Source organism: Suncus etruscus, chromosome 15 (genome assembly GCF_024139225.1).
Source record: "Suncus etruscus isolate mSunEtr1 chromosome 15, mSunEtr1.pri.cur, whole genome shotgun sequence".
In the NCBI taxonomy this organism is placed as follows: Eukaryota; Metazoa; Chordata; class Mammalia; order Eulipotyphla; family Soricidae; genus Suncus; species Suncus etruscus.
Window position 1 is genome coordinate 68,225,185 of NC_064862.1, and position 14,833 is coordinate 68,240,017.

The 14,833-nt window shown below is 39.3% G+C and overlaps 1 protein-coding gene and 1 non-coding gene across 6 annotated transcripts in view; both read left to right on the forward strand.

The window, feature by feature from the left end:
- Positions 1 to 14,833, forward strand: part of CALN1 (calneuron 1) — a 524,903-nt gene that overhangs the window by 230,266 nt on the left and 279,804 nt on the right. The window lies entirely within an intron of this gene.
- On the forward strand, positions 10,065 to 10,197 carry LOC126031964 (small nucleolar RNA SNORA51). Its single transcript, XR_007503768.1, has one exon. It is a non-coding gene; the product is annotated as a small nucleolar RNA SNORA51 (small nucleolar RNA).

The following is a 14,833-nucleotide window of genomic DNA, read 5'->3' on the forward strand; positions in this document are numbered from 1 at the left end:
AATGAAGGAAGAAAGAGAAAGATGATATTCATAGAATAGTGAAAGGCACTATTACTCCTTTTTCGGAATTGCCTGCTTAGAGAAATTCCTACTATCATTTGTATCTTTCTCCCAATGATTATCAGTGATCATTTCCTTTTCTTCATTAACAAATAAAATTTGATTCTAAATATAACTTATTTTGGGGAGTTAGATTTTACTCACAGACTTCACTATGCCTCAGGTATTAAAGAATGCAATTCAATAGTATTTTGCACAAAATTTTATGTCCATTACTGTGACCAATTGCCCCATAAAAAGAACTCTGTACCTCACTCCACCCTACCCCAATAAAACTGATGGCTCCTGCCTCCAGTCTTTTGCAATTATAATGCACTTTCTTTCTCTATGTATTTGCTTATGTAAACATTTTATACAAGTGGGACTATATACTGTGTGTTCTGTGTGATTGGTATCTTTTATTTAGTCTATGTATTTTTAGTTTTGTTTTGGGGCTATATCTAGTGGTGCTTACAACGTACTCCTGGCTCACTTAGGGAATTACACAGGGTGCCAGGAATTGAACATGGGTCAGCTGTAAGCAAGACAAGCACCCTATCTGTTGTGCTATTATTCTAGTCCTTAATTTAGTCTTTTTAAGATTCCTCTGTATTGTAGCATGTATCAGTACTTCATTCTTTTATGCAGTTGAAAATAATACTCTAGTATATAGACTTTCATATTTTAGTCATTCATTCATCGGTTGGACTAAATCTGTCAACTTTTAGCTGTAATATATTTATTTAATTGTTCATCTTTGTTATTTGTTCACTAGCCAAAACAGTATTTTATTGGTGATAAGTATTTGGCGCTGTGTTAGTCACCAAGGACAGATAATGAATAAGATCTTTTTATTTATTTCAGAGGGCTTATCTTCTATCAGAGACTTAAAGACTAAGAATACACTTGTATTTGTTTTATCTGGTGGGGAGAAATTGGCTGCACATCTGCGACGCTCTAGATCCTATTTTTGACTCTGTACTCATAGATCACTCCTGCCAGCACTCAAACTTCAACTGTCTGCAGGAAAAGTGCCCAAATCCCCGTTCTATCTCTTTGGTCTGTCTTTAAATTATAGAAGTCTATTGATTTACAGAAGGTAGTTCTGTTTGGGAAGTTTGTGGAGTTCACAGAGAAGCCAAGTCTTTGACAATATATACGTGTGTAAGTCATATCCATGAAGTCACCAAGCAATGTGCCACATTGGACAGTAGAAACTGTAAAGTGTTTTAACTGCACCAAAATTGAGCTTAGAAGGTGGTAAGTGGCAATAGGATGCAATAGGAGACAGAGATAAAGTCAGACAATGCCCTAGTGTTGTGTGTTGGGTTGAAGAGTTGGCTAAACTGAGGCATTTGCAATGATGGGAAAGTTGATGGGGACATATAGAAGATAGAATGGAAGGGGAAAACAAGTTAAGAGACCACTTAGAAGAGTGCATTTCCAAACCTATCCCTTGAGAGAAAGTTTATATCATGGTTAATTGCATCTTCTGCCCCATTCAGTCAGTCATCAAGTCCTGTACATTCTCCTTTTGTCACTAGGTGACACAGATGACACCTCCTTATTGCATTTCTTTGTGTGATGTTCTAAACTGCAGTAAGTGTCTGGACCTTCATATTTACTCCAGAGTTGTTTTTTTTTTTATCATGGACTATCTTATAACTTTCCTATTTCAAATTTTACTATGACGTTCAGTGCCTGAAGTATAGATTCCAGAGTGCAGGCAGGGCATATGAGTTCTCTTTGACAAGGCCCTGGAACTATGTTTCCTTGCATGTAACCTCCAGGTACCTGTTAGGGGAGTAGAAGACTGGGGTAAAAGGAGATATGAGGGTAAGACCCATTTCCTATATTAAAAAAATGAAGATTATGAAGTCTTTCTATGTGGTTCTAGCAGTTATGCTTCTTCAATGTCATTTTTTTGTTTTTTATGTGTTCTAGGTGTTTCAGAATAGTGCTACCATTCTATGTTTTTCTTTTGTCTTCTGACTTACTTCGTTTAACATAACATGATCTAGGTCCATCCACGTTGCTGCAAAGTCTGTGATTGTATCATTTCTAACTGCCATGTAATATTCCATTGTATATATGTACCACATCTTAATGATCCATTCATCTGTTGTTGGACATCGAGGTTGGTTCCAAGATTTGGCTATTATACTGAGTGCTGCAATAAATAGTGGGGTGCATATGTATTTTGGAATGAATGTCCTTCCATCTTGGGGATATATGCCTAGGAGAGCAATTGCTGGGTCAAATGGCAGCTCAATTCTAAGTTCTTTGAGCACTCTCCAGACTTTTCTCCATAGATGTTGGACCAAGGGGCATTCCCACCAGCAATGAATGAGAGTTCCTTTCATACCACATCCTCTCCAACAAAAGTTGTTCCCATTATTTTTGATGTGAGCCAACCTCACTGGTGTGAGGTGGTATCTCATTGTTGTCTTGATTTGGATCTCCCTGATGATGAGCGAAGGTGAGCATGTTTTCATGTGTTTGTTGGCCATCCTTCTCTCTTCCTCAGAGAAATGTCTATTCATTTCGTCTCCCCATTTTTTTATGGCTTCGTTTGGTTTTGAAGGGCTCAGGTTTCTGAGCGCTTTGTATGTTCTAGATATCAGCCCTTTATCTGATATATCAAGTGAAAAGATTTTTTCCCATTCTGTTAGCTGTCTTCTTGCATTAAGTAGGGTTTCTTTTGCCATGCAGAAGCTTTTTAGTTTGATATAGTCCCATTTGTTTATAGTTGATGCTAACGTTTTTGCCATTGGTGCTCCGGTCTCAAAGACCCTTTTGATATAAAGGTCTTCGAGTGTTCTGCCTATTTTATTCTCGATAAACTTTATAGATTCAGGTCTGATTTCCAGATCTTTGATCCATTTTGAGTTGACTTTTGTATAAGGAGTGAGATATGGGTCGATTTTCACTTTCGTGCATATGAGTTTCCAGTTGTACCAACACCATTTGTTGAATAGGCTTTCTTTGTTCCATTTCATATTCTTGCCTCTTTTATCAAATATTAGTTGGCTATATATCTGGGGGTTTATGTCTGGGAATTCTGTTCTAATCCACTGGTCTGAGGTCCTGTCTCTGTTCCAGTACCATGCTCCATTCCCTGATCTGCACAGCCACCAAGATCTTTAGAAACAGGACTGATTTTACCATCCAAGATAAAGTAGAAGTCTTCCACATACCACGAAAGCAGCAAGAGGAGAATAAATGATCTATTTTTTTGACGTCTTTATTTTGGTGTGGAGATTACGGTTGATGTCTCCAATATTATTTTATTTTATTTTGTTTTGTCTTTCTCTTTCTTTTTTGCATTTGAGTATGATTTGATTTCAGAACCGAGATTATTGTGTGGTGCCTGTCTTTATTGCTGTGGTGCTTATCGGTTATTTAATTCGATATATTTTTTTTTTGTGTATTGTTGTGGTATTTTAATTACTTTTTTCACATCCTCTCTCAAACTGAGGTTGGAAGCCTCTAGACAGGACTCTGCCTATTTTCAGCATATTTGATTTTTGATTGAGAAGAGGACATATTAGGTGATGGGTATTCCCCTGATTCAATGTGAATATGTACCCAAAATACTACAGTGAAAGATATGTAAGCCATTATGAAAAAAAATTGTGTTTTTAATCAGAAATTTTCTTTGATTTACATGTATTATTATTATATCAATTATATTATATGTTATGTTATGTCACTATATTATGTTATATTAGTTTACCTCATTATGTTTTTTTTTTTTTCAGTTTTTCTTTTAAGGCTGGTTTTGAGTCCATAAAATTTCTGAGCTGTTGTTTATCCATGAAACTATGTATACTTCCTTCAAACCTGAACATGAGTCTGGCTGAGTGCAGTATTCTAGGCAAAGCATTCATTTAATTGAGTTTTGTCACTATATCCCACCACTGCCTTCTGACCTTGAGGATTTCTTGTGACAAATCTGCTATCAATCTTATGTTTTGATAATGGTTTATCAATCTTGTTTATTTTTTTTCTTTTTTTTTTTTTATTTAAACACCTTGATTACATACATGATTGTGTTTGGGTTTCAGTCATAAAAGGAACACCACCCATCACCAGTGCAACATTCCCATCACCCAAGTCCCAAATCACCCTCCTCCCCCCCAACCCCCACCTGTACCCTAAACAGGCTCTACATTTCCCTCATACATTCTCAATATTAGGACAATTCAAAATGTAGTTATTTCTCTAACTAAACTCATCACTCTTTGTGGTGAGCTTCCTGAGGTGAGCTGGAACTTCCAGCTCTTTTCTCTTTTGTGTCTGAAAATTATTATTACAAGGGTGTCTTTCATTTTTCTTAAAACCCATAGATGAGTGAGACCATTCTGCGTTTTTCTCTCTCTCTCTGACTTATTTCACTCAGCATAATAGATTCCATGTACATCCATGTATAGGAAAATTTCATGACTTCATCTCTCCTGACAGCTGCATAATATTCCATTGTGTATATGTACCACAGTTTCTTTAGCCATTCGTCTGTTGAAGGGCATCTTGGTTGTTTCCAGAGTCTTGCTATGGTAAATAGAGCTGCAATGAATATAGGTGTAAGGAAGGGGTTTTTGTATTGTATTTTTGTGTTCCTAGGGTATATTCCTAGGAGTGGTATAGCTGGATCGTATGGGAGCTCGATTTCCAGTTTTTGGAGGAATCTCCATATCGCTTTCCATAAAGGTTGAACTAGACAGCATTCCCACCAGCAGTGGATAAGAGTTCCTTTCTCTCCACATCCCCGCCAACACTGTTTATTCTCATTCTTTGTGATGTGTGCCATTCTCTGGGGTGTGAGGTGGTATCTCATCGTTGTTTTGATTTGCATCTCCCTGATGATTAGTGATGTGGAACATTTTTTCATGTGTCTTTTGGCCATGCGTATTTCTTCTTTGTCAAAGTGTCTGTTCATTTCTTCTCCCCATTTTTTGATGGGGTTAGATGTTTTTTTCTTGTAAAGTTCTGTCAGTGCCTTGTATATTTTGGAGATTAGCCCCTTATCTGATGGGTATTGGGTGAATAGTTTCTCCCACTCAGTGGGTGGCTCTTGTATCCTGGGCACTATTTCCTTTGAGGTGCAGAAGCTTCTCAGCTTAATATATTCCCATCTGTTAATCTCTGCTTTCACTTGCTTGGAGAGTGCAGTTTCCTCCTTGAAGATGCCTGTAATGTCCTGTAGTGTTTTGCCTATGTGCTGTTCTATATATCTTATGGTTTTGGGGCTGATATCGAGGTCTTTAATCCATTTGGATTTTACCTTTGTACATGATGTTAGCTGGGGGTCTAAGTTTAATTTTTTGCAAGTGGCTATCCAATTGTGCCAACACCACTTGTTGAAGAGGCTTTCCCTGCTCCATTTAGGATTTCCTGCTCCTTTATCAAAAATTAGATGGTTGTATGTCTGGGGAACATTTTCTGAGTATTCAAGCCTATTCCACTGATCTGAGGACCTATCCTTATTCCAATACCATGCTGTTTTGATAATTGTTGCTTTGTAGTACAGTTTAAAGTTGGGAAAAGTAATTCCTCCCATATTCTTTTTCCCAATGATTGCTTTAGCTATTCGAGGGTGTTTATTGTTCCAAATGAATTTCAAAAGTGTCTGATCCACTTCTTTGAAGAATGTCATGGGTATCTTTAGAGGGATGGCATTAAATCTGTATAATGCCTTGGGGAGTATTGACATTTTGATGATGTTAATCCTGCCAATCCATGAGCAGGGTATGTGTTTCCATTTCCGTGTGTCCTCTCTTATTTCTTGGAGCAGAGTTTTATAGTTTTCTTTGTATAGGTCCTTCACATTTTTAGTCAAGTTGATTCCAAGATATTTGAATTTGTGTGGCACTATTGTGAATGGGGTTGTTTTCTTAATGTCCATTTCATCCTTATTACTATTGGTATATAGAAAGGCCATTGATTTTTGTGTGTTAATTTTGTAGCCTGCCACCTTGCTATATGAGTCTATTGTTTCTAGAAGCTTTTTGATAGAGTCTTTAGGGTTTTCTAAGTAGAGTATCATGTCATCTGCAAACAGTGAGAGCTTGACTTCTTCCTTTCCTATCTGGATTCCCTTGATATCCTTTTCTTGCCTAATCGCTATAGCAAGTACTTCCAGTGCTATGTTGAATAGGAGTGGTGAGAGAGGACAGCCTTGTCTCGTGCCAGAATTTAGAGGGAAGGCTTTCAGTTTTTCTCCATTGAGGATAATATTTGCCACTGGCTTGTGGTAGATGGCCTTCACTATATTGAGAAAGGTTCCCTCCATTCCCATCTTGCTGAGAGTTTTGATCAAGAATGGGTGTTGGACCTTATCAAATGCTTTCTCTGCATCTATTGATATGATCATGTGGTTTTTATTTTTCTTGTTATTGATGTTGTGTATTATGTTGATAGATTTACGGATGTTAAACCAGCCTTGCATTCCTGGGATGAAACCTACTTGATCGTAGTGGATGATCTTCTTAACGAGGCATTGAATCCTATTTGCCAGGATTTTGTTGAGGATCTTTGCATCTGCATTCATCAGTGATATTGGTCTGTAATTTTCTTTTTTGGTAGCGTCTCTGTCTGGTTTAGGTATCAAGGTGATGTTGGCTTCATAAAAGCTATTTGGAAGTGTTTCTGTTTGTTCAATTTCATGAAAGAGTCTTGCCAAGATTGGCAGTAGTTCCTCTTGGAAAGTTTGATAGAATTCATTAGTGAATCCATCTGGACCTGGGCTTTTGTTTTTCGGCAGACATTTGATTACTGTTTTAATTTCATCAATGGTGATGGGGGTGTTTAGATATGCTACATCTTCTTCCTTCAACCGTGGAAGATTATAAGAATCCAAGAATTTATCCATTTCTTCCAGGTTCTCATTTTTAGTGGCGTAGAGTTTTTCAAAGTAGTTTCTGATTACCCTTTGAATCTCTGTCATATCAGTAGTGATCTCTCCTTTTTCATTCCTGATACGAGTTATCAAGTTTCTCTCTCTCTCTTTCTTTGTTAGGTTTGCCAGTGGTCTATCAATCTTGTTTATTTTTTCAAAGAACCAACTTCTGCTTTCGTTGATCTTTCGGATTGTTTTTTGAGTTTCCACTTCGTTGATTTCTGCTCTCAGCTTTGTTATTTCCTTCTGTCTTCCTATTCTTGGGTCCTTTTGTTGAGCATTTTCTAGTTCTATTAGCTGTGTCATTAAGCTACTCAGGTAAGCTCCTTCTTCCTTCCTGATGTGTGCTTGCAAAGCTATAAATTTTCCTCTCAGTACTGCTTTTGCTGTGTCCCATAAGTTCTGAGAGTTTGTGTCTTTATTGTCATTTGTTTCCAGGAACCTTTTTATTTCCTCCTTGATTTCATCTCGGACCCACTGGTTATTGAGCATGAGGCTGTTTAACTTCCAGGTGTTAAAGTGTTTCTTCTGAGTCCCTTTGGAGTTCACAAATAATTTCAGAGCCTTGTGGTCAGCGAAGGTAGTCTGCAAAATTTCTATCCTCTTGATCTTATGGAGGTATGTTTTATGTGCCAGCATGTAGTCTATCCTGGAGAATGTCCCATGTACATTGGAGAAGAATGTGTATCCAGGTTTCTGGGGATGGAGTGTCCTATATATATCCACTAGGCCTCTTTCTTCCATTTCTCTCCTCAGGTCTAGTATATTCTTGTTGGGTTTCAGTCTGGTTGACCTGTCCAGTGTTGACAAAGCCGTGTTAAGGTCCCCCACAATTATTGTGTTGTTGTTGATATTATTTTTCAGATTTGTCAACAGTTGTATTAAATATTTTGCTGGCCCCTCATTCGGTGCATATATGTTTAGGAGAGTGAATTCTTCCTGCTCTACGTACCCCTTGATTAATATAAAATGTCCGTCTTTGTCCCTTACAACCTTCCTGAGTATAAAGTTTGCATTATCTGATATTAGTATGGCCACTCCAGCTTTTTTATGGGTGTTGTTTGCTTGGATAACTTTTCTCCAGCCTTTTATTTTGAGTCTATGTTTGTTCTGACTATTCAGGTGCGTTTCTTGTAGGCAGCAGAAGGTTGGATTGAGTTTTTTGATCCATTTAGCCACTCTGTGTCTCTTAACTGGTGCATTTAGTCCATTGACGTTGAGAGAAAGAATTGTCCTGGGATTTAACGCCATCTTTATTTCAAAATTTGGTGTGTCTTTTGGGTAGTCTTGTCTTAGATTAGGTCTTTCAGTTTTTCTCTTAAGACTGGTTTTGTGTCTGTGAAGTTTCTGAGCTGTTTTTTGTCTGTGAAACCATGTATTCTTCCATCAAACCGGAAAGTGAGTTTTGCTGGGTATAGTATTCTGGGTGAAGCATTCATTTCATTCAGTCTTGTCACAATATCCCACCACTGCTTTCTGGCATTGAGCGTTTCTGGTGACAGGTCTGCTGTAAATCTCAGGGAAGCTTGCTTGAACATGATTTCCCCTTTTGATCTTGCTGTTTTCAGAATTCTGTCTCTATCTGTGGGATTTGTCATTGTGACTAGGATGTGTCTTGGGGTGTTTTTCTGGGGTCTCTTTTGGTTGGTACTCTTCGGGCATGCAGGATTTGATCACATATATTCTTTAGCTCTGGAAGTTTCTCTTTAATGATGTTCTTGACCATTGATTCTTCCTGGAAATTTTCTTCCTGGGTCTCTGGGACTCCAATGATTCTTAAGTTGTTTCTGTTGATCTTATCATAGACTTCTATTTTCGTCTGTTCCCATTCTTTGACTAATTTTTCCATTGTCTGCTCATTTGCTTTAAGTTTTTTGTCCAATCTCTCCTGCTGTATGGAATTGTTATGTATCTCATCTTCCACAGCACCAAGTCTATTCTCAGCTTCTGATACCCTGTCCCAGAGCTTATCCATTTTGTCCTTCACTTCGTTTACTGACTTTTTCAGTCCTGTTAGTTGACATGTTATTTCAGTTTGGAGTTTTGTCATTTCTGCCTTCATATTTTCTTGGTTCTTATTAGTGTTCTGTTCAACTCGATCCATGGTTTCTTGGAGTCTGTTGAGCACCTTCCATATTGCTAGTCTAAAGTCCTTATCTGAGAGGTTGATTAGTTGTTCAGTCATTATCTGGTCCTCAGAATTGTCATCTTCATTCTCTATGTCTGATGCTGGCCTGCGTTGTTTCCCCATTGTCACACTTGTATTGTGGGTTTTTCTACGTGTTGTAGTGGTATTCATTGTCTATATGATGTAGGCAGCACACTCCTCTGGCTCCTCCCTTTCTGGATGGGCTGACTTGCCTCTAAGGGAGGGGAGTCCTCCGTGGATGAAGCCTCACACTGGGTCAAATCTTAGGCCCGAGCATGCAACAGAGAAGACAGTCCAGAGAGAAATGTTTGCTTCTGTGATATAGCGCCGTTCTTAGTGTGATTTTTCCTTCTTGTTGCAATGGAGTTCTTTCCTTAGAAAGAGTGCACAGCCGCGTAGCGAAGCGGAGCGGCCGTGCTCCTCTGAGCCTCTTTTTGCCCCACTCGCAAGAGTTTCACGCAAGAGGACAGTAGACAGACATAGACAGGTCACACTCACAGTCTTTCACAGCTGAGCCCCACTGGGCCGGTGTACTTTTGCGGATTTTCCCCGCCTGGTGTCACACACAGGGAGCCAGCTTTTGCAAAGGTTAGCCGGTTTTTATGCTCTGAAGTCCCTCCCTAAAAATGGCGTCTGGGCGAGCGAGGTTTCTGGAGGCTGTTTTTGCCCCACTAGCAAGAGTTTCACGCAAGAGGACAGTAGACAGACATAGACAGGTCACACTCACAGTCTTTCACAGCTGAGCCCCACTGGGCCGGTGTACTTTCGCGGATTTTCCCCGCCTGGTGTCACACACAGGGAGCCAGCTTTTGCAAAGGTTAGCCGGTTTTTATGCTCTGAAGTCCCTCCCTCTTACCTCATTATGTTAATCAATTTTGTCCTTTAAATGAATTCTTACTTTAAAAAACAAAACAAAACAAAAAAAACAACTTTAGTTTGCTCTGAAGAAAAAAAAAAAATAAATAAAAGATAAGATAAGGCCTCCCAAATCTTACCACAGGCTGTGTTCTTTACACTGGCTGTATAGAAAGAGGAGGTACAGTAAAGGCACCCCATATACACCTCAACACAGGCCCCTTGCCGGGTATGTATTGTGAATTGGGGGACAATTCTGAAAAAAAAAAATGAAGATGTTACACCCTGGATTTTAAGATGGAGGAAGGCAGCCTAGCCAGAACTGGAAATAAAAAGCATCTTCCCTAAAACCTCTGAAGGGAACAGAGCTCTTTTAGTACTTCAATTTCAGTCTGGTAAAAGCTATTCAGGTGTTGCTTTTAAGTCCCTAAATTGGTGATGGTTTGGTTCAATGGCCACAGGAAAGGAAGCCAGTCTCAAACTGTTCCTCATCTTCAGCCAGCCTCATCCCCTGATGAGGGCAGAGTAAGGAGGGATTTACAAAACTCATTAAAAATTCCATCCTTTTCACAAGATACCTGAGGGAATTACAGTGAATTCTTTGAAATTACCTATGTGTTGATGACTCTTAAATTTAAACAATGTCTGAACATGGACACATTGATATATTATATTTCATTAGACAAACATGATCCTAAACCAAATCTTAATAGAATTCAGAAACAAAAGAAAACAAAAACCAACTCTTACTCTTGAGTTACTGGCATTTTGAGAACTGGTATTCTGCAGAGCTGTGTTCTAGGAGGTGGGAATGGTTTTAGCAATGTTTCACAGCCAGCTGAGCCCCTGTTCTCCCTTTGCGTGAGTTCCAGTGTGTCACCTGTCCCTGAGCATTCATGCAGAAGAGACCTGCTAACATTTGCTTCCACTTCTAAAAACCCTATTTAAAAATCATTGCATATTTAATACCATATTTCAGAACTTTTTACAAAATGCTGATAGAGGCACAACAGTCCAAAAGAATTTACTAGTGGACAGAATTCTATATGCTTTGCAAACCCAAGTGGGGAAGCTTGTTTTAGGAATGCAAGAATAATTTGGTATGAAGTATTTCATTGACATAGAACATCTTATTAATAGATTTTAGAAAAATAAAATCATCTCAATACAGATTGAAGTCATTTATCAAAATTCAATATTTACTTCAGATAAAACCTTTAACATTCTAATGCAATAAAAATTGTAACAATAAAAGATTCTAACCTAATAGAATTAAAAAATATAATGAAAGTAGGAACCAAGTGTCTAGCTGAGAGAGAAACAAAAACCATTTTCAATAAAGCTGGCAGTGAAGCATAAAAATTTGCTCTAAAGCCTTACAAGATGTCATGAATATGACCTGGAAAATTCAGACACAGCAAAACTTGTGCAGCTCCTCAAGACTTGACCTTCACTCCAAGGCTGGGACACCAACATACATTAATTTACTGTGAGAAAACCCCCACAATGAATTCCTTATGCTATGGTCACACCATTTTTATATTAATTTATGTTTTGCAATGGGAAGATCTCTCAAACAGTGCTCAGAAGTCCTAAGGGCCCCTGCCAGATCCAAGAGTTTAGTGGTAGGCACTGCCCTGCAGTGCCAGAGATAACTGCACCACTCTGATAGTGCTCAGTAACTTCCAGGGCTCTGAATATGTTTGGGGATTAATCTGGGGCTTAAAACGATGATAAATGCATGTAAAGCAAGAGCCTTAACCTGCTACATTATCTTTCTTTGTCCCCAAACACTTTGGGGAGCTTATAATTTCCTAGCCTTAGCCCTGATCATATCTATAGAATATAAAGATCACTCATTTGCTCTTTCTGCTCCCTTTCTTTGTCTCTGTCTCCCTAAGAGACTAAGTATGATGCTCAGCTTCCCAGGCCAGAACAGGGATCTCTGTATATGTGGTGCTGGTGGTGGAAGCAGTAATGGCTGCTTATTGAAGACCTTTTTGTGGCCCACCCAGTCCCTTGGTAGTATGGGAAACAGCAGTTATTCTGCTGTATAATGTCTCCTCTACTGGGGAAAGCCCAGAATTAGCCTCATCTCTTGTCAAGTAACACTCTGGTGGGCCAGGTGACAGCTGTCCTGTGATATTATTGTTTGCTCTCTCAGAGAAACCCCTGGAAGACAGAATGGAGACAAATACACAAGCAACTTTTGAGTTGTATTAAGCTACATTGCAGTTCTTTTCTAAAAAATTACACATCATAAAATTTTAAAATAAATCATAACTCTCATCAAATGTTAAATCAACATGTGCCAAAGATTTTCTTAGTCTTACTGAGGGAACCAGTAAGATGATAAAGCTTATTCCAAGGAGAGTCCAAGAACCACACATAGAGAGGCATCTATGAGGCTGAAGTGAACTTGCAAATGGACGTAAAATGGGCAGATGCTACTAATTCCCCTGGATGTTACCAGTCTGCATCTCTGGACAAGAGCCACCTACATTAGGAGTAACTTTTTTCAGTTTAAAGATTACATAAAAGCTGATGAAAAAATATCAATGCCTGGATAAATCTGCTAGACAAGATATCCAGGTATCCATCATGCATTTCTGTTTTATTCCAGAAGCAGAGCATTGATAACAACAGAAGCAATACTAACAACAACACAAACACTAATATAACCATCAAGTTCTTGATTAGCTAAAGGAATGGCACAATGTTGTCAAATGCCATAAGTCTTAAATTGGATCAAATTTAATCTTTCTAGCCCTTAGGTGATGGCACCTTCTTAGCAGGAGATGATCAAAGTGATCTGCTTGGCAGTTTTTGCACTTGCCTTCCTTGCTAAGCTTCTGTCTTTTCTACCCGTGTATCTGTTTCCTAGCACTGTTTTAACAATGCTCACAAATCAGAGGCCAGAAAATATAAGTGTCTTACCTTCTATTTTGGAAATACAGATGTCAGTGGTGGGCTCTCAGCTAGGCTCCTTCCATACTCTGCACACAGTCCCCTGACTGACCTTTTCCAGAAGTTGCTGTCCTCCTTGTTTCCCTCTCTATCTCTCACCACACCCTCTACTGCTCTGACTTTTTGTTTTCTCAGCATGGGATTTGGTGACCCCTCCATTTATAAAATCCTTCCCCACTGCCTTGAAAGGTGACAATTCTGAGTGTGTTGGCATCTTTAGAGGCTGCTGCCTTGACAACTCCATGTTCCTCTGCTCCCCATGATACTTTTCCAAGAAAGTTTTGGAATAATTTAGAATACCCCTGACTTTCCCCCAACCCATTTCCGTTTCTTTCCTCAAGGGCCTTTCCCTAAATTCCTTCTCTGTGTACCAGAACATGTTTCACTGAAAGGAGATCACATTTGGAGACTTTGGGTGGGTGGGTGGTCTAACCTGAGAATGGGGCTCCAGGCCCTTTGCCCACAGACTGCAAATTCATTACATCCCTGAGAGAACCCTGGGGTGGGTGGTCTGCTTTTTCCTGGCTGTGTGCACTATAAGACTCAGACAAATACGGAGAGCTCTTGAGAGCTCTGGTGTACTTTGGTATTTTTCGAAGAGGAAGAATGGTAGGATAGAAGCAAGGGAGAGAGCCAGAACATCAGCCATTATTTGGATAACAGATGCTGTGTGTTTATATCCCTAGATACAACTGAAGACAAATGAAATAAGCATTGCTAATCTCAGCTCAGGCTTACTAGGTACTTCGTATGTGCCAAAAGGGTGTCACACAACTTTAAATACATTAATTTATTGAGCACAATACTAGGTGGGAAGGTTCTACCATTGATAGGCAGGAAGCTGAAGCACAGAGCTATCAAAGAATTGTCAAATCCATATGAATAATAATATGGGTCAGAGCTGTCCTCCATGAGTCCTGACAGGCAGGCCATGGCCCCCCACTGTGGCAGACTATTTGGGAATGATAACTGAAAAGTGAACCATGGTGTAAGGCAATGATGAGGTGAGACTGAGGTGAGATGGTCTCAGGCTGGACTCAGGCAAGGAAGAGAGGATGCTAATATACACTGAGGATTTTGCAAAAGGTGAGATGCCCCCTGCTGGCTGAGTTATTCAATTTTCTTTCATTGAACCCAAGTCATAAGGTCAGATTTTTAATGATCATTTCCCCCCTGTTCATATGCTCAATACTGGAAGATTTTACTGGGGAAAATTGCCAGTTTTTCTATGCTCAAGGGGACTCTGGTTGCTAGGTAACCTATACTCAAATTTGGAAATCTTTAATTCTAGGGAGGGCATTCTGGCATACAGGACATTCATAATTCACTACAAATGGAACATTAAAATTTAAAAATGGAGAGGCTATGAATATTTGTCGTTCTCCATATATTTTCAACATGAAAATTTTGGTGAACTTATTTTCCAAGAAGTCTTTCTCATCTTGTCTATTTGCTAATATCCTCAATATTAATTCTTAATGAATTTGTACTCTTATTTGGCCAATCAGCTACTAGAATTGTCTTTCCAGTACTTCCTGTTAATACTCAGAAATGTTATGGTTATCCTGGTCTCTTCTTCCTAACTTCTCACATTTCATGTCACAGTCATGAATGTTTTTAGTTTTTGCCATTTTTAAAACCTGGACTTGAGTAGACTTCTAACTGATCTTTTATCTACTTTCTCTCCCTTTTAACCTATTTACTCACTCTTCTTCCCTACTCATTAGAGTTGACCTTTTAAAATATAGATCTGGGGCCGGGCAGTGGCGCTAAAGGTAAGGTGCCTGCCTTGCCTGCGCTAGCCTCGGACGGACCGCGGTTCGATCCCCCGGTGTCCCGTATGGTCCCCCAAGCCAGGAGCGACTTCTGAGCGCATAGCCAGGAGTAACCCCTGAGCGTCACTGGGTGTGGCCCAAAAACCAAAA